Source organism: Procambarus clarkii, unplaced genomic scaffold, assembly GCF_040958095.1.
Source record: "Procambarus clarkii isolate CNS0578487 unplaced genomic scaffold, FALCON_Pclarkii_2.0 HiC_scaffold_740, whole genome shotgun sequence".
NCBI lineage: Eukaryota > Metazoa > Arthropoda > Malacostraca > Decapoda > Cambaridae > Procambarus > Procambarus clarkii.
Window position 1 is genome coordinate 42,089 of NW_027189773.1, and position 20,785 is coordinate 62,873.

The 20,785-nt window shown below is 46.2% G+C and overlaps 1 non-coding gene and 1 pseudogene across 1 annotated transcript; both read left to right on the top strand.

The window, feature by feature from the left end:
• The first annotated feature begins 10,140 nt into the window (after positions 1 to 10,140).
• Positions 10,141 to 10,261, top strand: LOC138361781 (5S ribosomal RNA; annotated as a pseudogene).
• Positions 10,262 to 18,460: 8,199 nt separating this feature from the next.
• On the top strand, positions 18,461 to 18,579 carry LOC138361785 (5S ribosomal RNA). Its single transcript, XR_011227184.1, has one exon. It is a non-coding gene; the product is annotated as a 5S ribosomal RNA (ribosomal RNA).
• Positions 18,580 to 20,785: the final 2,206 nt, after the last annotated feature.

A 20,785-nucleotide genomic window follows, 5' to 3' on the forward strand; every position in this document is an offset into this window, starting at 1 on the left:
GAGTCAGGCCCTCTGCAAAGCGAAGTGCTTTGTTTTGTACTCGTTGAATCTTCAACATGTTGGATTTGTTGGTGAGGTTCAGGGGAACGTAGGGGTATTCCAAGCTAGGCCTTATGATCATTCTGTACAGGTGGAGCTTGATGTGGGATGGGGCTTGGTTGAAACGGAAGAGCCTCTCCAGTGAGCCCCGGGCCATCGCTGTCTTCTGGGATACGTACTGGGAGGAGTTGAGTAGCCTGTTGAAGTTGTAACCGAGCACTGTGTTGGAGTTTGAGATGGCTATGGGATCACCCCTGATTCTTATTCCCCCCTCATTTTCAATAGAGAAGGCCATACAGCCGACAGTGCTTAATTGGATCTTTTCTGGGTTAGTGGTGATCCTCCATTTCCTTTCCCAGTTAGCAGTCCTTGCTAGTTCTACGTTTGCCTTACGGGTTACAGTTGCATGCTTGGCCGCTTGGATGCTAGGGTTAGATGTTATTACGTGTGTTACGTCGTCCGCAAATTGTACGATAATGGTGTCCCTATACTCTGGTTGGGGTAGGTCATTTACAAAGATGTTGAAGAGAACCGGGCTCAAGCATGATCCTTGGGGGACTCCAGCTGTTGGGGTGAAGGCTGCGGCCTCTTTTGCCTTGAAGCTGGGGGTAACTTGCCTATTCTTAAGGAAATTTCTGATCAGCCTGAGGAGGGTCCAGTTTTGCGCTGGTAAGTCTGCTAATTTGTACACAAGACCATCGTGCCACAGGCTGTCGAAGGCCTTGTGTACGTCCCTCGTTGCAATCAAAGCTACCTGTTTTTGCTTTCGAATTGAGCTTACGGCGTCGTAGATGATGTTAATTGCGTGCTGGGTTGATCTATGTGCTCGAAAGCCAAACTGCTTTTCTGTGAAGAGGTTGTTGTACTCCATGTAGTAGTTAAGACGGTTTGACATGATTTTTTCAAAGCACTTGCCTATCGTGTCTAAGAGGGAGATTGGTCGGTAGTTGCCAGGTTGGTGGGGGTCTTTCTTGGGTTTGGGAATGAATATCATCTTGGCTGACTTGAATGCTACAGGAATGTGACCCGATGCCAGCATAGCGTTGAATAGGTTGAGTATGGATTGCATAAGATTGCCTGGTAGAAGTTTGATCTGCAGCGCTTTGATCCCTGATGGTCCAGGGGCCTTATCTCTGGTGCTTTTGATGACTCCTCTCATCTCTAGCATAGTTATGGGTCTTGTTAGAGGGTGGTCGTCTTCTAGGGTTGTCAGGTCAATCAGAGGGGTGCTGTTAAGGGAGGCGGCATTTTCTGTTGTCCATTGGTTGACACGTTCAAAGTGAGTGTTGTTGAAGGCTCTGCTGTTTGAAGCTGTGAGTGTCTTTTTCCAGACTGCGCCCATGAGGTCAGCCTGATCCTGTGGGTCTTCTATTTTTTCTTGCTGCTCCTCTTCATCTTCGTCAAGGAATGTGTGTACAAGGTGGGTGAGGCTGGGGTTAACTGATCCCAGGAGCTGTCTGATCTTGCGCCAGAAAGTAGCCGGCTCCCTTTTGTACTGGTTGGCCTGTCTCACCAGGGTTCCCCAAATGTGGCTCTTGTGGGTCAGCGTAAGGTCTATGGTTTCCCTTCTGAGTGTTTGTAGGGTCAACGCTGGTGGCTGGCCAGTTTGGTAGTGGCTTTGGCAGGCTCGCTGGTACTCATTCATTTTGCCTCTGATTTCTCGGGTCGGCTTATATTGGTGGTAAGTCCTTGTGGTGGATATTTCACAAGTGGCCTCGGTTGCAAGCTGGATCCGGTTGTGGATGGTGTTTACTGCTTGGTCGATTGTTTGGGTTGGGAGGTTCTCGAACTCAATGATGGGGTCGTCAGCAAGGAAGGTGTCATATTCACGGGCACGTATGGTTCCCAGTCTGGGCCTGGGTGGTGCCACATATCTGAAGGGGGCTGCTTGGAGGGATGTGACCACAGGGATGTGGTCCGACCCCACGTTCTTGCCTGGGGTTACTCTGCAGTGGAACAGGTCACAATCTCTGTTGGTCAGCACTATGTCAGGGGTGCCCCTCTGGTTGCCCGCAAAGAACGTCTTAAAGTGGGGGCCTTGGAAGGAGAGGTCCCGGTTTTGCATTAGATTGAAGAGCTGCCTGCCCTTGAGGTCTGGCCTGGCAGGTGCGTTGAATAAGGCCTGATGGTGGGCATTCAGGTCTCCTGCGATGATAGTGGGGAGATTCCTGTCGAGCAGCTTGTTCAGAGGGATGGAGGGGAGGTAGGCCAGTCTAGGTGGTAGATATGCGGTGCAGACGATGAGGGGGCCGTGTGAAGTGGTGAGTTCTATTGCAAGAAAGTTGTCGTCTTCTACGAGGATGGGGCGGTAGGAGAGTCCTCTTCTTATTAGTATTGCCACCCCACTGAACCTACCCCTGTTGACTTCCCTGGTGGAATATCCCCAGATGGAGATGTGCTGGTCCTGTCTGGCCGCTGTTTCATTGAGTAAGATTACATCTGGGTTAAGTCTGGCTACTTCCAGAGTGAGAAGGTATCTGTTGTTGAAGAAGTGTCTGATGTTCACCTGAAGGATTGTGATCCCCATTATTGACTATGAGACGGAAGTGTTTGTTTGGCTGTAGTGCCAATGTTGTTACATTCGGTTTGGTCGCTTCTGTTTGTGGAGGAGGGGGGTAAAGCTGTTGAGCCAGGTGTCTTGTTCCTGGTTCCGGTCGGGGATTGGTTGGGTTGGGGTTTACCATACGTTGCTGTGCCATTGAGGGGGTCCTTCGGTGTCACTGCTGTTCATGATGTCGACATCCGTGGTGCTAGAGTCGCTCTCTGGTGAAGAGTTGTGGGGGTTGCTTGCCCTTGCTCCGTCCACAGGGGATGGGGTTCGGCTGTAGTTCGGTCCTAGGCCTCTTGGTACAGCGTTGTGTGGAATATATTGTTGTGGGGCTGCGATGTTTGAAGCGAAATTTCCTAGGGCGGATGGGGTTCCGTATGGCAAGGGAGTTTGTGATAGCTTTGAGGACGATCTGATGTGGGAGTGTTTCAGGAAGGGTGGACATAGGTGTTTCCCAGAATGTCGGGGTGGAGGGGCCGGGGTTGTTCAGGGAGTTTGGAGTCTCCTGGGCGTTGGTTGAAGCCAGGGGGGCGAGGAGTACTAGGGTTGGGGGTTGTTGGGTTGTGCTTGGGCCTGGCCGGCGGTTGTTGTGATGTTAGGAGTCAAGTAGGCAAGCGAGTCCTCGGACATATGGACAGGGGGTAGGCCATTGTCTTTCCTAAGTGAGTTCCAGAAACCTAGGAGCTTCACTGGGTTGTCTGGAAATTGGATTTGAGCAAATGTTAGGAGTTCGGCCCCTAAGCTGGGCTTGGGATCGGGGTTTGGTGCAAGAGAGTTAGGTGTTGGGGCCTGTTGTGTTTGATTCTGGGTTTGCTCTGGTATAACCGTGGGGTTATGGGGGTGTTGGGTGCTTTGGTGGCCCACTTGGGCCACCGACTGGGCCTGTTGTTGGTTAGGGATGCCCCAGGCATTTACTGGTGGAGGAGGGGCAGGGATGGTAATAGCTGCCTGTTGGCGGGCTGCTGTCTCTGTTTCATGCAATTGCTTGATTGCCTCTTGCCTGCGGGGACAAAGATGCGAGATTGCAATGTGTGGACCATTGCATAGAGCACATTTGGGTGTTGGGTTTGTGCATTCCCTGTAGCTGTGTTCCCCTGTGCACCTGCTGCACTTGGGGGTTCCATTGTTACATGCATTGGAATAGTGGTCATACTGAAAGCATTTGAAGCATTGCTTGAGCTTGTAAAACCTCTGTGGGTGGATTTTGTCAGGTTCAGCCATGATGCCAAATGCAGAAAGGCCTTGTGTGCAGACTTGCGTTGCTTGCTCCGGTGAAGCCAGAGTAAGTTTCAGTACTTGGTTGTTGCGTTGGGTTGTGAATCTGTGGGCCTGAAGTATTTTGACATCCCTGTTTTTCCTCTCTATTTCTGCAATTATTTCATCATTTGAGTGGTCCATGATGATGTCATGGATCCTATGTACAAAGATGGTGCGCTGGGCTTGGAATTCGGCAGGGGGGTAGACAGTGATATTCTTCTCCCTTAGTTTGTTCATGGTGTCTGACGAAAGGAGGTCTGGGAGGTTTGCATTGGGTACCAACAAGATGGCTCCATTCGTTATTTTGTACACATTTTTGTAGGTAATCTGGGTGACCTCGTAGATCACCTCAAGTAGTTGGGCTGGGGTACGACCCCGGCCAGATTCGTCTGTGAATCTGACTTTGGTCGCCATAGCTTGGTGGGCCAGGCAGCCTAATCTAATCTATACTATGGTGGGTGCTGTGAAGTGTCCAGGTAGACTAAGTGGATGGTGGGTGTTAGTTAGGCCGAGGCCTCTAACTTCTAGTTGCTAGGCAACTAGAGCTACTAGACAAGGTGGTAATTGAACCTATCGATAGCCTAAGCCTGCTACAAGGCTGTTAGATGCCCGATCAAACCTTCGCAAGAATTTCAAGAACCCGGTTTTGGCTACCGCTCGGGAATGATCGTTTGGAATGGCGAAATACAAGAGGTAGAAACAGTTTAGAAAGACAGCCTTATTCACTCCTTAATTCTATGATTAGTAGGTTATGCATTGTGTATTGTGTGAGTGTGTGTGTGGTGTGTCTTGGTACAGGCAGGGAGAGAATGGGGAGGAGAGGGTGGGGAATGGGGGGGGGGAGGGGGTGTGGGATGAAGGATGAGGATGGGTAGTTATTTTATTAGGACATCATACTGCTGTAAGCGTCAGTAGAGCTAGGTTGAGACACAGTACAGGTGCCCCGGCGTGTCTTGACGCCGAGAGAGCTAGTAGTCGACTGGCAGTGAGTGTGGCTGGCTGCTACGCGGCCGGCCGGCTGTGATTGGCTCGCTGGCGCACCAATCCTGAGTGAGGTGGGCGGAGCCAACGCTCAGTTTCTCCTGTAGGTGGCGGGAGCTCCTGGGAGCACGTCTGCTCACGGCGGCTGCTGGCTGGCGAGTCGTTTTCTTTTATCTTTATGCGGCTCGCAGATCGAGCTTCGTGTTATATACCCCGCTCAGGATCAAGGGAGCCCGCCACTGACCAATCAGCGCGCTCCGCCACGCGACCCGCTCTGAGCTGAGTCGCGAGCGGGATATAAAAGGAAAGCTCGCCTCGCGCAAAAGTTCATTATTGTATCGCAACGCCAGCCAGCACGAGCATCATCATGCCACCCAAGGCATCTGGAAAGGCTGCCAAGAAGGCCGGAAAGGCCCAGAAGGCCATTGCCAAGGGCGATAAGAAAAAGAAGCGCAGGAGGAAGGAGAGCTACAGCATCTACATCTACAAAGTGCTGAAGCAGGTCCACCCCGACACTGGTATCTCTTCCAAAGCCATGTCGATCATGAACTCGTTCGTGAACGACATCTTCGAGCGCATCGCCGCCGAGGCTTCTCGCCTGGCCCACTACAACAAGCGTTCCACCATTACCAGTCGGGAGATCCAGACGGCTGTAAGGCTCCTGTTGCCCGGAGAACTGGCCAAGCACGCCGTCTCTGAGGGCACTAAGGCCGTCACCAAGTACACCTCCTCCAAGTAAACGGCTTACTTACTGCCCTGTGGTGGTGGCTTGGCCTCAAACCAACAAACTCGGCTCCATTGGAGCCACACTTTAATTTCTAAAGAGATTGTGAGTGTTAGACACCAATACTATTATAACAAAAACCTCTGTCACTGAAAGCAAATAGCTATAAAATGAGAATATTTATGAAACTGTCTGTGTGTGTTTCTCTCTCTCAGTGTCTGTCTGTCTGTCTGTCTGTCTGTCTGTCTGTCTGTCTGCCTGCCTGCCTGCCTGTCTGTCTGTCTGTCTGTCTGTCTGTCTGTCTGTCTGTCTGTCTGTCTGTCTGTCTTGTCTATCTTGTCTGTGTGTCTCTCTCTCTCTCTCTCTTCTCTCTCTCTCTCTCTCTCTCTCTCTCTCTCTCTCTCTCTCTCTCTCTCTCTCTCTCTCTCTCTCTCTCTCTCTCTCTCTCTCTCAACACATATAAGCACTCGGTATCTTTTTTCTAGAGATTAGAGATTCATTGTTATGTTCCACATTAGGATTACTATGCAGGCCACCCTCTTAGGTTTGAAAATGTCAAGAAAACGGTTAATTTAAAATGTCATCTCCTAACTTAACAGATTAAGCCAGAGGACCGAAAACAGAATAAAACAGGACTGGACAGTATATGTCACTTATACAAGCTGCTTTTATTTCTAGTACAGTATGACAATTTTTATTTTGGGGGGGGGGGGGGTGATCCTTGACAGTGCATAAGAGTGAAAAGCGACGGCGTTTTGTTTGTAAGAGAACAGGTTGTACTACAAATGACTTGATTTATTGATATCACATGTATGTATGACACCTAAATTATGCTAGGAATGTCTGAAATCTCCTTAGAAGGATATTTTGGCCCTGAGAAGGGCCGAGTTTGGTGTATACTAGGGTGGTCGATTTAGCTTATGCACGCTCTCCACGGATACGGCGAGCAAGCTGAATGTCCTTTGGCATGATGGTGACACGCTTGGCGTGGATGGCACAGAGGTTAGTGTCCTCGAAGAGACCGACCAGGTAAGCCTCGGATGCCTCCTGTAAAGCCATGACGGCAGACGACTGGAAGCGAAGATCGGTCTTGAAGTCCTGGGCAATCTCGCGCACCAGACGCTGGAAGGGAAGTTTCCTGATGAGCAACTCGGTGCTCTTCTGGTAACGACGGATCTCACGCAGGGCGACCGTTCCGGGCCTGTAACGGTGAGGCTTCTTCACACCCCCTGTGGCAGGAGCAGACTTGCGTGCTGCCTTGGTGGCCAGCTGCTTACGAGGAGCCTTGCCTCCCGTGGACTTGCGAGCAGTCTGCTTGGTGCGAGCCATGGTGAACAACTGTGGTTTGTGATGGCCGGCGCCGAAAAATTTTTGCTTATATACGCCGTCTCGAGGCGCTTGCTCGAGCGCCATTGGCTGCTCGACTCGCCTACGTCACCCCGTTGCCCCTCCCCTCCTTCCTCTGGCTGCAGCCAACAGGCGGCTCACCTCAATCACTATTATCGCTGATTTTGCTCTATTTTTTGGATTTGTGCAAAAGTCATTTCACAGGGACGTGAAACAGACGAGTAGGCAACTGCAGTTTTGAAAGCGTTGTGAGAAAGCCGTGTCTACTCGACCACAAGCGTAAAGTAAGGGCAGGCAGGAGTTGCAATGCTACTAGTACGTCCGCTTGATGGGATATAGTCGGGAAATCGTGCGGGCATTCGTCAATTCGATTCACACAACTTCAACACCATGACTGGACGCGGCAAGGGAGGCAAGGGACTCGGAAAGGGTGGCGCCAAGCGTCATCGTAAGGTGCTACGTGACAACATCCAGGGCATCACCAAGCCCGCTATTCGTCGCTTAGCTCGTCGTGGCGGCGTGAAGCGTATTTCGGGTCTCATCTACGAAGAGACCCGTGGCGTCCTGAAGGTGTTCCTCGAGAACGTCATCCGTGATGCTGGTAACCTACACGGAACACGCCAAGAGGAAGACCGTCACTGCTATGGACGTGGTGTACGCTCTGAAGCGCCAGGGTCGTACCCTCTACGGATTCGGCGGATAAGAGCTTGGCTAATCCATCGATTCCACCCACCACCACCTCAAAACGGGACCTAATTAGGTCCCTATACTTTTTTACTGAAGGGCTTAATAGACGATAACATAAATTGTTTTGATATCAGCTAGCACATTGGGTCTTATGAAATCTATTTTTTATCCTCGCATGCTTAAAGGGACTCTGATTGGGGAGGGAGGGGGGGGGGGGGGAAGGTTTGTTACGTTATATACTAGCAGAGCAGGATCATTGGTGGGGGGTGAGGGGGGAGAGGAGAGAGAGAGAGAGAGAGAGATCTTTCCCAACTCTTCCTTTTTACATGAGTGAGCTACCCGTTTTATTCATTTTATCCTTCTCAGAGCTGTTTTGATAGTATCCAAATGATGGTAAATGAAAAGGGAGGACACGAATATCTACCCAGAATTCAGGACTGGCAATCGATATGCATGTTTGAGTGCGAATCTTTTTCTCTCTCAACTTAGGTATACGTTTATGTCGTACCTAAAAGCGAGAACCACACTATTGGGACAAGTATGCAAGGCCCAATTTTCCTAACAAGCACAGTTAATTTTGTTATTTTCGAACATTTCTTTCCAAATTGGTTTATCCAATTAACAGTATTATATTAAGATCATGAATTGCTGGGTTAGGTTAGGTTAGGTTAGGTTAGGTTAGGTTAGGTTAGCTTAGCTTAGGTTAGGTTAGGTTAGGTTAGCTTAGCTAGCTTAGCTTGGGTTAGCTTAGGTTAGGTTAGGTTAGGTTAGCTTAGCTTGGGTTAGCATAGGTTAGGTTAGGTTTGATTACATTTCTATGTTAGATTTAACTCAAATTCAAAAACAATTGCAGTCATTCGGCTTGTTAGTCAACTTGCCTCTAATAGGGGCAATTTGTCTAACAAGACTATTTAGTTTTGTGTGCATGCATATATATATATATAATATATATATATATATATATATATATATATATATATATATATATATATATATATATATATATATATATATATATATATATATATATATTATAGCTTCAAGACTCCGAACCAATATAGAAGCATCAAGAGGAAGTGCTTGTGTTATGGGCCAATAGGCCTTCTGCAGTTACTTCCATTCTATGTTTTTATTCCCATTGGTTCGTGTTTTATCTTGTGTAAATGTCAATCACCTTACCCAAAACTTTGGTACCATATCACCTCACCCATGTGTATATATAAATATATATATATATATATATATATATATATATATTATTATATATATATATATATATATATATATATATATATATATATAATATATAATATAATATACAGAGTAAATCTACCCCAAAGTAATGATTTATTTGTCTACAAAACTAAACTCTTTTTGGAAATCATATGAGGCCCCTCCACTGAGGGGGGAGGCCTGGATGTTTATTGTGCATGTGTATTCATGCTGCTTGCATGTCATCGTTTATTTTGCCTTTGTTTTGTTTCTTGGACAGCTTTCTTTGCCTTGGGTGGTTTGGGAGATTTTGAAGCTCTCTTTATTTTGGGCTTTTTGTTCCCAACAACAAGCTGCTGCTGCTGCTTCTTTTTCAAGGCTGTAGGTGGTTTGTTGCTTGTGGCGGCTTTCTTGGGAGTTACCACGGCCTTCCTTGCTGCTGTAGATGGTTTCTTGGTTGTTGTGGCTTTCTTGGGAGTTAGAACGGCCCTCTTCTCTGCTACGGCCAGCTTGAATGATCCACTAGCTCCACTTCCCTTGGTCTGAACAAGAATGCCGTCAGCCACTGCTTTCTTGAGAAATCTTCGGATGTAAATGGCGATCTTGGCAGCCTCGACTTTGTTGTTGGCAACAACGTACTTCTTGATTGCTTGTAGAGACGAGCCCTTACGGTCTTTGAGTGCTGCGACCGCGGCTAGAACCATTTGACTAGTTTTCGGGTGAGCAACCTGGACGCGAGGTTTCCTGGTGGTGGCCCACCACAGCAGCAGCCGCAGCCTTCTTGGTAGGCTTTGCTTCTACCATGATGATGATGAGATAACCAAGGTGATGAGAGACGCTCAGACAGTCACGGGGGAATGATGCTGCCCGCCGCTTGAGCCGAACCTAATTTATGTGCCGGCACGGTACAGAAGCTGCAACCTGGCAACTCGTCCACCAATCACAACGGTTGGTTTTACGGCTCCGAAACCTGGATCCCATTCTTCTCTAAAATAGAAGCATTTGTTCATGTTCTTTGTAAAAGTATCATAAAGCAGGACAGAGAGACAAATATCATAAAAAACTGAAGAGCAGATGAGCATAACACATATGTATGTAGTACAAAGAAAATCCACAAATTCATTAGAAATTGGCAGGGCAGGCTGAGGAAGTAGGTAGATGTAAATGTCTGTAAATGGCGAAAGAACATAAACCCAAGACTGAATAAACGATGTTAAATATCCATGCCAAGGAGACAAAAATATGTTAGGATACAATTACCATTAAGACACCACAAGAAGGTCCGTATCCTGCCGTGATGACTAAAAAGAGTTGGTTATTAGCCACAATGTGTAGGCAGTCTCATGCCAACGGCCATACCACGTGAGAACACCGCTTCTCGTCCGATCGACAGCGAAGTTAAGCAACGTTGGGTTTGGTTAGTACTTGGATGGGTGACCGCCTGGGAACACCAAATGCTGTTGGCAATAATGTTTTTTGTTTTGTTTTGTTTTGTTTCGTTTGTTTTTGTTTGAATGGCTGGCTCCACGGGAAATTCACGGAGTTGTGTGGAATAAGGCCTGGTAAAATGAATTAATATGTATGTCATGTTTAAAACAAACTCGCTTAATATAGTGTGTGAGGCTTTATACAAAAACAAACAACCAAAACAAAACATGTTGTTTTATATATATATATATATATATATATATATATATATATATATAATATATATATATATATATATAGCTTAATCCGGGTTTGAACTCGCAACTCCAAGAATACGCATCACTTATATACACTTTACCACTGGACCACAGCTGCAGGACACAAGCTTGATGCTGAGGTATCAATTTAATGACGTAAATGCCATTTCCACAAATAAATGATAATTTAAAAGTATTTGTATGTACAAATCTTTTCTGTTTAAAAGGCTACAATATCAGTTACATATATAATTTGTGTTAATGTTTCTATACCCACAGGAAGGCATGTTTTTGCTTATATGTAAGGGGTACGGAGAAGGAATCCACAGACCATCAGTCCCCTTCCCCCCCCCCCCCCACCTACTACCACCACCACCACCACCACCACCACCACTACCACTACTCACCACCACCACCACTACTCACCACCAATCACCACCACCACCAATCACCACCAATCACCACCAATCACCACCACCACACCTAACCGAAAACCCCCTAACACATCAACCCTCCCCCCAATCAACAGGCGAAATAATAACCCTCAAATGCCTGCCTGCCTGCCAGCCAGCCAATACTAACGGTCTTCTCAGAAAGAAAATCTCTTTGTATCTGTATTACTTGATGAAATGTATGATTCTAATAATGAAAATAAATTTTGATGTCGGTTGTATGAGCATAATGACCAATATGCACATGATATGAAATGAATTAAATAGTGTAGTTTTAAGTAATTAGGTTGTAGACAACATTAAGCGGATATGATATTTGACGCGTCCAGAACTGTGATTTTTGGTTTAGTTTTAAATGCACCACCACCATTGCTTCCCCAGAGCCTAATTAAGGACCGTAAAAGGAGTCAATATGTATGTCATCTATAAAACCAAAGAATGAATAAAACACACACACACACACACACACACACCTACATAATAGTATTAGGAAGATTGTATGGCAAAAAAAAAAAAGTACTCCCATTGGGTCGTTTGAACATCGCGACTTCCAAAACACAGCCACACACCTTACCACCCAGCCACCATAGAGTTGGTATAATTGTGCAACTTTAGTTATAAAACTAAGTTCTTATTGTCTCAAATCTTATATGTCTGTTCTATGAAAAGGCATGATGTAAATTATGTATTTTTTGAATGATTGAATTGTAGGCACATTAAGCGGATTCGATATTTGATATATCCAGAAAAGGTGATTTCTGTTCAGTTTTAAAATGCATCACCGTTAACGCTAAAGGACTGGTAAAACGGACTCGATGTTTGTCATTTTTAAAATAAACACTAAAACTAGGCCCTTAACATATATAATGTTTGAATATAAATTGAATGCATATAAATACAAAGTGGGAGTGGGCTGGCTGGCTGGCTGGCTGGCTGGCTGGGCTGGCTGGCTGCCTGCCTGCCTGCCTGGCTGGCTGGCTGGCTGGCTGGCTGGCTGGCTGGCTGGCTGGCCTGCCTGCCTGCCTGCCTGCCTGGCTGGCTGGCTGGCTGGCTGGCTGGCTGGCTGGCTGGCTGGCTGGCTGGCTGCCCGCCCGCCCGCCCGCCCGCCCGCCCGCCCGCCCGCCTGCCCGCCCGCCTGCCTTGCCTTGCCTGCCTTGCCTTGCCTTGCCTTGCCTTGCCTTGCCTTGCCTGTCCTGTCCTGTCCTGTCCTGTTATTGCCTTGCCTTGCCTTGGCCTTGCCTTGCCTTGCCTTGCCCTGCCCTGCGCCTGCCTTGGCTGCAGCTGGCTGGCTGGCCGTAAATCAACTCTTAACAACACCATACCACACCACACCATCACTCATCACCCATCACCCACCACCGGCCCCAGTCTCCAGCCTCTCTTATATACCCGAGCAGGCCCTTTAAATTATTTGAATTGTTGCACTTCGGCCAATGGCAGGCACGATCGCTGCTGCTCAAACATAATCTGGTTCACAAGTATTATAATATATTATATATATTATATATATATATATATATATATATATATAATATATATATATATATATATATATATATATATATATATATATATATATATATATATTCATGACAACACATTAAAACCTTGATCATTATTCATTCATTACGTCTAGTGAAGAATTGCTTTTGTTCATTTGTATGATTAAAAATTGATAGAATATGAATTCCTCGCTTAAAGTAAAATATAAAATATATATTGGATTTATATGATTGGTTAATATTCCAAAGTGATGCTGAATATCCCCTATAATTTTGTTTTGTTTGTTTGTTATGTACACATTCCAAATGAAATCAATATAAAATGTTATTATTAATGTTTGAAAGTTGATTGTCTACTTGAATCTCTCTATTAAAGTGTGTGTGGCTCCGGATGGAGCCTGGTTATGGTATTTGTCGTGGTGGGTGGCAGAAGTGCTTACTTCTTCTCTGTCTTCTTTGGCAAAGAACTGCCTGAATGTTTGGAAGAACACCTCCCTGTGCAATGGTTACGCCAGACAGAAGTTTGTTGAGTTCTTCGTCGTTGCGGATGGCCAACTGCAAGTGACGTGGGATGATACGGGTCTTCTTGTTGTCACGTGCGGCGTTACCGGCGAGCTCCAGAACTTCGGCAGCGAGGTATTCCATGACGGCTGCCAGGTAGACAGGAGCGCCAGCACCGACGCGTTCGGCGTAGTTGCCCTTACGCAGCAGACGGTGAATTCTGCCCACGGGGGAACTGAAGTCCGGCCCTGCTGGAGCGAGACTTTGACTTGCCCTTCACTTTGCCTCCCTTGCCGCGTCCTGACATTGCTGCTGCTGTTGTGGGTTTGTGGTGTTTTATGCCGCCCCGCAGATCGAGCTTCGTGTTATATACCCCGCTCAGGATCAAGGGAGCCCGCCACTGACCAATCAGCGCGCTCCGCCACGCGACCCGCTCTGAGCTGAGTCGCGAGCGGGATATAAAAGGAAAGCTCGCCTCGCGCAAAAGTTCATTATTGTATCGCAACGCCAGCAGCCAGCACGAGCATCATCATGCCACCCAAGGCATCTGGAAAGGCTGCCAAGAAGGCCGGAAAGGCCCAGAAGGCCATTGCCGAAGGGCGATAAGAAAAAGAAGCGCAGGAGGAAGGAGAGCTACAGCATCTACATCTACCAAAGTGCTGAAGCAGGTCCACCCCGACACTGGTATCTCTTCCAAAGCCATGTCGATCATGAACTCGTTCGTGAACGACATCTTCGAGCGCATCGCCGCCGAGGCTTCTCGCCTGGCCCACTACAACAAGCGTTCCACCATTACCAGTCGGGAGATTCCAGACGGCTGTAAGGCTCCTGTTGCCGGAAGAACTGGCCAAGCACGCCGTCTCTGAGGGCACTAAGGCCGTCACCAAGTACACCTCCTCCAAGTAAACGGCTTACTTACTGCCCTGTGGTGGTGGCTTGGCCTCAAACCAACAAACTCGGCTCCCATTGGAGCCACACTTTAATTTCTAAAGAGATTGTGAGTGTTAGGACACCCAATATCTATTATAACAAAAACCTCTGTCACTGAAGCAAATAGCTATAAAATGAGAATATTTATGAAACTGTCTGTGTGTGTTTCTCTCTCTCAGTGTGTGTCTGTCTGTGTGTCTGTCTGTCTGTCTGTCTGTCTGTCTGTCTGTCTGCCTGCCTGTCTGTCCTGTCTGTCTGTCTGTCTGTCTGTCTGTCTTTCTGTCTGTCTGTCTGTCTGTCTGTCTGTCTGTCTTGTCTGTCTTGTCTGTCTGTGTCTCTCTCTCTCTCTCTCTCTCTCCTCATCTCTCCTCTACTTCTCTCTCTCTCTCTCTCTCTCTCTCTCCATCTCTCTCTCTCTCTCTCTCTCTCTCAACACATATAAGCACTTCGGTATCTTTTTTCTAGAGATTAGAGATTCATTGTTATGTTCCACATTAGGATTACTATGCAGGCCACCCTCTTAGGTTTGAAAATGTCAAGAAAACGGTTAATTTAAAATGTCATCTCCTAACTTAACAGATTAAGCCAGAGGACCGAAAACAGAATAAAACAGGACTGGACAGTATATGTCACTTATACAAGCTGCTTTTATTTCTAGTACAGTATGACAATTTTATTTTTGGGGGGGGGGGGGGGGGGGGGGGGGGGGGGGTGATCCTTGACAGTGCATAAGAGTGAAAAGCGACGGCGTTTTGTTTGTAAGAGAACAGGTTGTACTACAAATGACTTGATTTATTGATATCACATGTATGTATGACACCTAAATTATGCTAGGAATGTCTGAAATCTCCTTAGAAGGATATTTTGGCCCTGAGAAGGGCCGAGTTTGGTGTATACTAGGGGTGGTCGATTATAGCTTATGCACGCTCTCCACGGATACGGCGAGCAAGCTGAATGTCCTTTGGCATGAGTGTGACACGCTTGGCGTGGATGGCACAGAGGTTAGTGTCCTCGAAGAGACCGACCAGGTAAGCCTCGGATGCCTCCTGTAAAGCCATGACGGCAGACGACTGGAAGCGAAGATCGGTCTTGAAGTCCTGGGCAATCTCGCGCACCAGACGCTGGAAGGGAAGTTTCCTGATGAGCAACTCGGTGCTCTTCTGGTAACGACGGATCTCACGCAGGGCGACCGTTCCGGGCCTGTAACGGTGAGGCTTCTTCACACCCCCTGTGGCAGGAGCAGACTTGCGTGCTGCCTTGGTGGCCAGCTGCTTACGAGGAGCCTTGCCTCCCGTGGACTTGCGAGCAGTCTGCTTGGTGCGAGCCATGGTGAACAACTGTGGTTTGTGATGGCCGGCGCCGAAAAATTTTTGCTTATATACGCCGTCTCGAGGCGCTTGCTCGAGCGCCATTGGCTGCTCGACTCGCCTACGTCACCCCCGTTGCCCCTCCCCTCCTTCCTCTGACTGCAGCCAACAGGCGGCTCACCTCAATCACTATTATCGCTGATTTGCTCTATTTTTTGGATTTGTGCAAAGTCATTTCACAGGGACGTGAAACAGACGAGTAGGCAACTGCAGTTTTGAAAGCGTTGTGAGAAAGCCGTGGTCTACTCGACCACAAGCGTAAAGTAAGGGCAGGCAGGAGTTGCAATGCTACTAGTACGTCCGCTTGATGGGATATAGTCGGGAAATCGTGCGGGCATTCGTCAATTCGATTCACACAACTTCAACACCATGACTGGACGCGGCAAGGGAGGCAAGGGACTCGGAAAGGGTGGCGCCAAGCGTCATCGTAAGGTGCTACGTGACAACATCCAGGGCATCACCAAGCCCGCTATTCGTCGCTTAGCTCGTCGTGGCGGCGTGAAGCGTATTTCGGGTCTCATCTACGAAGAGACCCGTGGCGTCCTGAAGGTGTTCCTCGAGAACGTCATCCGTGATGCTGTAACCTACACGGAACACGCCAAGAGGAAGACCGTCACTGCTATGGACGTGGTGTACGCTCTGAAGCGCCAGGGTCGTACCCTCTACGGATTCGGCGGATAAGAGCTTGGCTAATCCATCGATTCCACCCACCACCACCTCAAAACGGGACCTAATTAGGTCCCTATACTTTTTTACTGAAGGGCTTAATAGACGATAACATAAATTGTTTTGATATCAGCTAGCACATTGGGTCTTATGAATCTATTTTTTATCCTCGCATGCTTAAAGGGACTCTGATTGGGGAGGGAGGGGGGGGGGGGGGGAAGGTTTGTTACGTTATATACTAGCAGAGCAGGATCATTGGTGGGGGGGGGGGGGGTGAGGAGAGAGAGAGAGAGAGAGAGAGATCTTTCCCAACTCTTCCTTTTTACATGAGTGAGCTACCCGTTTTATTCATTTTATCCTTCTCAGAGCTGTTTTGATAGTATCCAAATGATGGTAAATGAAAAGGGAGGACACGAATATCTACCCAGAATTCAGGACTGGCAAATCGATATGCATGTTTTGAGTGCGAATCTTTTCTCTCTCAACTTAGGTATACGTTTATGTCGTACCTAAAGCGAGAACCACACTATTGGGACAAGTATGCAAGGCCCAATTTTCCTAACAAGCACAGTTAATTTTGTTATTTTCGAACATTTCTTCCAATGGTTTATCCAATTAACAGTATTATATTAAGATCATGAATTGCTGGGTTAGGTTAGGTTAGGTTAGGTTAGGTTAGGTTAGGTTAGCTTAGCTTGTTAGGTTAGGTTAGGTTAGCTTAGCTTAGCTTAGCTTGGGTTAGCTTAGGTAGGTTAGGTTAGGTTAGCTTAGCTTGGGTTAGCCATAGGTTAGTTAGGTATTGATTACATTTCTATGTTAGATTTAACTCAATTCAAAACAATTGCAGTCATTCGGCTTGTTAGTCAACTTGCCTCTAATAGGGGCAATTTGTCTAACAAGATATTTAGTTTTGTGTGCATGCATTATATATATATATAATATATATATATATATATATATATATATATATATATATATATATATATTATATATATATATATATATATAATATATATATATATATATATATATATTAATATTATATATATATTATAGCTTCAAGACTCCGAACCAATATAGAAGCATCAAGAGGAAGTGCTTGTGTTATGGGCCAATAGGCCTTCTGCAGTTACTTCCATTCTTATGTTTTTATTCCCATTGGTTCGTGTTTTATCTTGTGTAAATGTCAATCACCTTACCCAAAACTTTGGTACCATATCACCTCACCCATGTGTATATATAAATATATATATATATATATATATATATATATATATATATATATATATATATATATATATATATATATATATATATATATATATAATATACAGAGTAAATCTACCCCAAAAGTAATGATTTATTTGTCTACAAAACTAAACTCTTTTTGGAATCATATGAGGCCCCTCCACTGAGGGGGGAGGCCTGGATGTTTATTGTCATGTGTATTCATGCTGCTTGCATGTCGTCGTTTATTTTGCCTTTGTTGTTTTCTTGACAGCTTTCTTTGCCTTGGGTGGTTTGGGAGATTTTGAAGCTCTCTTTATTTTGGGCTTTTGTTCCCAACAACAAGCTGCTGCTGCTGCTTCTTTTTCAAGGCTGTAGGTGGTTTGTTGCTTGTGGCGGCTTTCTTGGGAGTTACCACGGCCTTCTTTGCTGCTGTAGATGGTTTCTTGGTTGTTGTGGCTTTCTTGGGAGTTAGAACGGCCCTCTTCTCTGCTACGGCCAGCTTGAATGATCCACTAGCTCCACTTCCCTTGGTCTGAACAAGAATGCCGTCAGCCACTGCTTTCTTGAGAAATCTTCGGATGTAAATGGCGATCTTGGCAGCCTCGACTTTGTTGTTGGCAACAACGTACTTCTTGATTGCTTGTAGAGACGAGCCCTTACGGTCTTTGAGTGCTGCGACGCGGCTAGAACCATTTGACTAGTTTTCGGGTGAGCAACCTGGACGCGAGGTTTCCTGGTGGTGGCCACCACAGCAGCAGCCGCAGCCTTCTTGGTAGGCTTTGCTTCTACCATGATGATGATGAGATAACCAAGGTGATGAGAGACGCTCAGACAGTCACGGGGGAATGATGCTGCCGCCGCTTGAGCCGAACCTATTTATGTGCCGGCACGGTACAGAAGCTGCAACCTGGCAACTCGTCCACCAATCACAACGGTTGGTTTTACGGCTCCGAACCTGGATCCCATATCTTCTCTAAAATAGAAGCATTTGTTCATGTTCTTTGTAAAAGTATCATAAAGCAGGACAGATGAGACAAATATCATAAAAACTGAAGAGCAGATGAGCACACACATATGTATGTATTACAAAGAAAATCCACAAATTCATTAGAAATTGGCAGGGCAGGCTGAGGAAGTAGGTAGATGTAAAATGTCTGTAAATGGCGAAAAGAACATAAACCCAAGACTGAATAAACGATGTTAAATATCCATGCCAAGGAGACAAAAATATGTTAGGATACAATTACCATTAAGACACCACAAGAAGGTCCGTATCCTGCCGTGATGACTAAAAAGAGTTGGTTATTAGCCACAATGTGTAGGCAGTCTCATGCCAACGGCCATACCACGTTGAGAACACCGCTTCTCGTCCGATCAGCGAAGTTAAGCAACGTTGGGTTTGGTTAGTACTTGGATGGGTGACCGCCTGGGAACACCAAATGCTGTTGGCAATAATGTTTTTTGTTTTGTTTTGTTTTGTTTCGTTTGTTTTTGTTTGAATGGCTGGCTCCACGGGAAATTCACGGAGTTGTGTGGAATAAGGCCTGGTAAAATGAATTAATATGTATGTCATGTTTAAAACAAACTCGCTTAATATAGTGTGTGAGGCTTTATACAAAAACAAACAACCAAAACAAAACATGTGTGTATATATATATATATATATATATATATATATATATATATATATATATATATATATATATATATATATATATATATATATAGCTTAATCCGGGTTTGAACTCGCAACTCCAAGAATACGCATCACTTATATACACTTTACCACTGGACCACAGCTGCAGGACAAGCTTGATGCTGAGGTATCAATTTAATGACGTAAATGCCATTTCCACAACTAATGATAATTTAAAAGTATTTGTATGTACAAAATCTTTTCTGTTTAAAAGGCTACAATATCAGTTACTGATATAATTTGTGTTTAATGTTTCTATACCCACGGAAGGCATGTTTTTGCTTATATGTAAGGGGTACGGAGAAGGAATCCACAGACCATCGGTCCCCTTCCCCCCCCCCCCCCTCCCACCTACTACCACCACCACACCACCACCACCACCACCACACCACCACCACCACACCACCACCACTACTCACCACCACCCCACACCACCACTACTCACCACCACCACCACTACTCACCACCAATCACACACCACAATCACCACCAATCACCACCACCACACCTACCGAAAACCCCCTAAACACATCAACCCTCCCCCAATCAACAGGCGAAATAATAACCCTCAAATGCCTGCCTGCCTGCCAGCCAGCCAATACTAACGGTCTTCTCAGAAGAAAATCTCTTTGTATCTGTATTACTTGATGAAATGTATGATTCTAATAATGAAAATAAATTTTGATGTCGGTTGTATGAGCATAATGACCAATATGCACATGATATGAATGAATTAAATAGTGTAGTTTTAAGTAATTAGGTTGTAGACACATTAAGCGGATATGATATTTGACGCGTCCAGAACTGGTGATTTTTGGTTTAGTTTTAAATGCACCACCACCATTGCTTCCCCAGAGCCTAATTAAGGACCGGTAAAAGGAGTCAATATGTATGTCATCTATAAAACCAAAGAATGAATAAAAACACACACACACACACACACACCTACATAATAGTATTAGGAAGATTGTATGGCAAAAAAAAAAAGTACTCCCATTGGGTCGTTTGAACTCGCGACTTCCAAAACACCAGCCACACACCTTACCACCCAGCCACCATAGAGTTGGTATAATTGTGCAACTTTAGTTATAAAACTAAAGTTCTTATTGTCTCAAATCTTATTGTCTGTTCTATGAAAAGGCATGATGTAAATTATGTATTTTTGAATGATTGAATTGTAGGCACATTAAGCGGATTCGATATTTGATATATCCAGAAAAGGTGATTTCTGTTCAGTTTTTAAAATGCATCACGTTAACGCTAAAGGACTGGTAAAACGACTCGATGTTTGTCATTTTTAAAATAAACACTAAAACTAGGCCCTTAACATATATAATGTTTGAATATAAATTGAATGCATATAAATACAAAGTGGGAGTGGCTGGCTGGCTGGCTGGCTGGCTGGCTGGCTGCTGCCTGCCTGCCTGCCTGGCTGGCTGGCTGGCTGGCTGGCTGGCTGGCTGGCTGGCTGCCTGCCTGCCTGCCTGCCTGCCTGGCTGGCTGGCTGGCTGGCTGGCTGGCTGGCTGGCTGGCTGGCTGGCTGGCTGCCCGCCCGCCCGCCCGCCCGCCCGCCCGCCCGCCCGCCCGCCCGCCTGCTGCCTTGCCTTGCCTTGCCTTGCCTTGCCTTGCCTTGCCTTGCCTTGCCTGTCCTGTCCTGTCCTGTTCCTGTTATTGCCTTGCCTTGCCTTGCCTTGCCTTGCCCTTGCCTTGCCCTGCCCTGCCCTGCCTTGGCTGCAGCTGGCTGGCTGGCCGTAAATCAACTCTTAACAACACCATACCACACCACACCATCACTCATCACCCATCACCCACCACCGGCCCCAGTCTCCCAGCCTCTCTTATATACCCGAGCAGGCCCTTTAAATTATTTGAATTGTTGCACTTCGGCCAATGGCAGGCACGATCGCTGCTGCTCAAACATATTCTGGTTCACAAGTATTATAATATATTATATTATATAT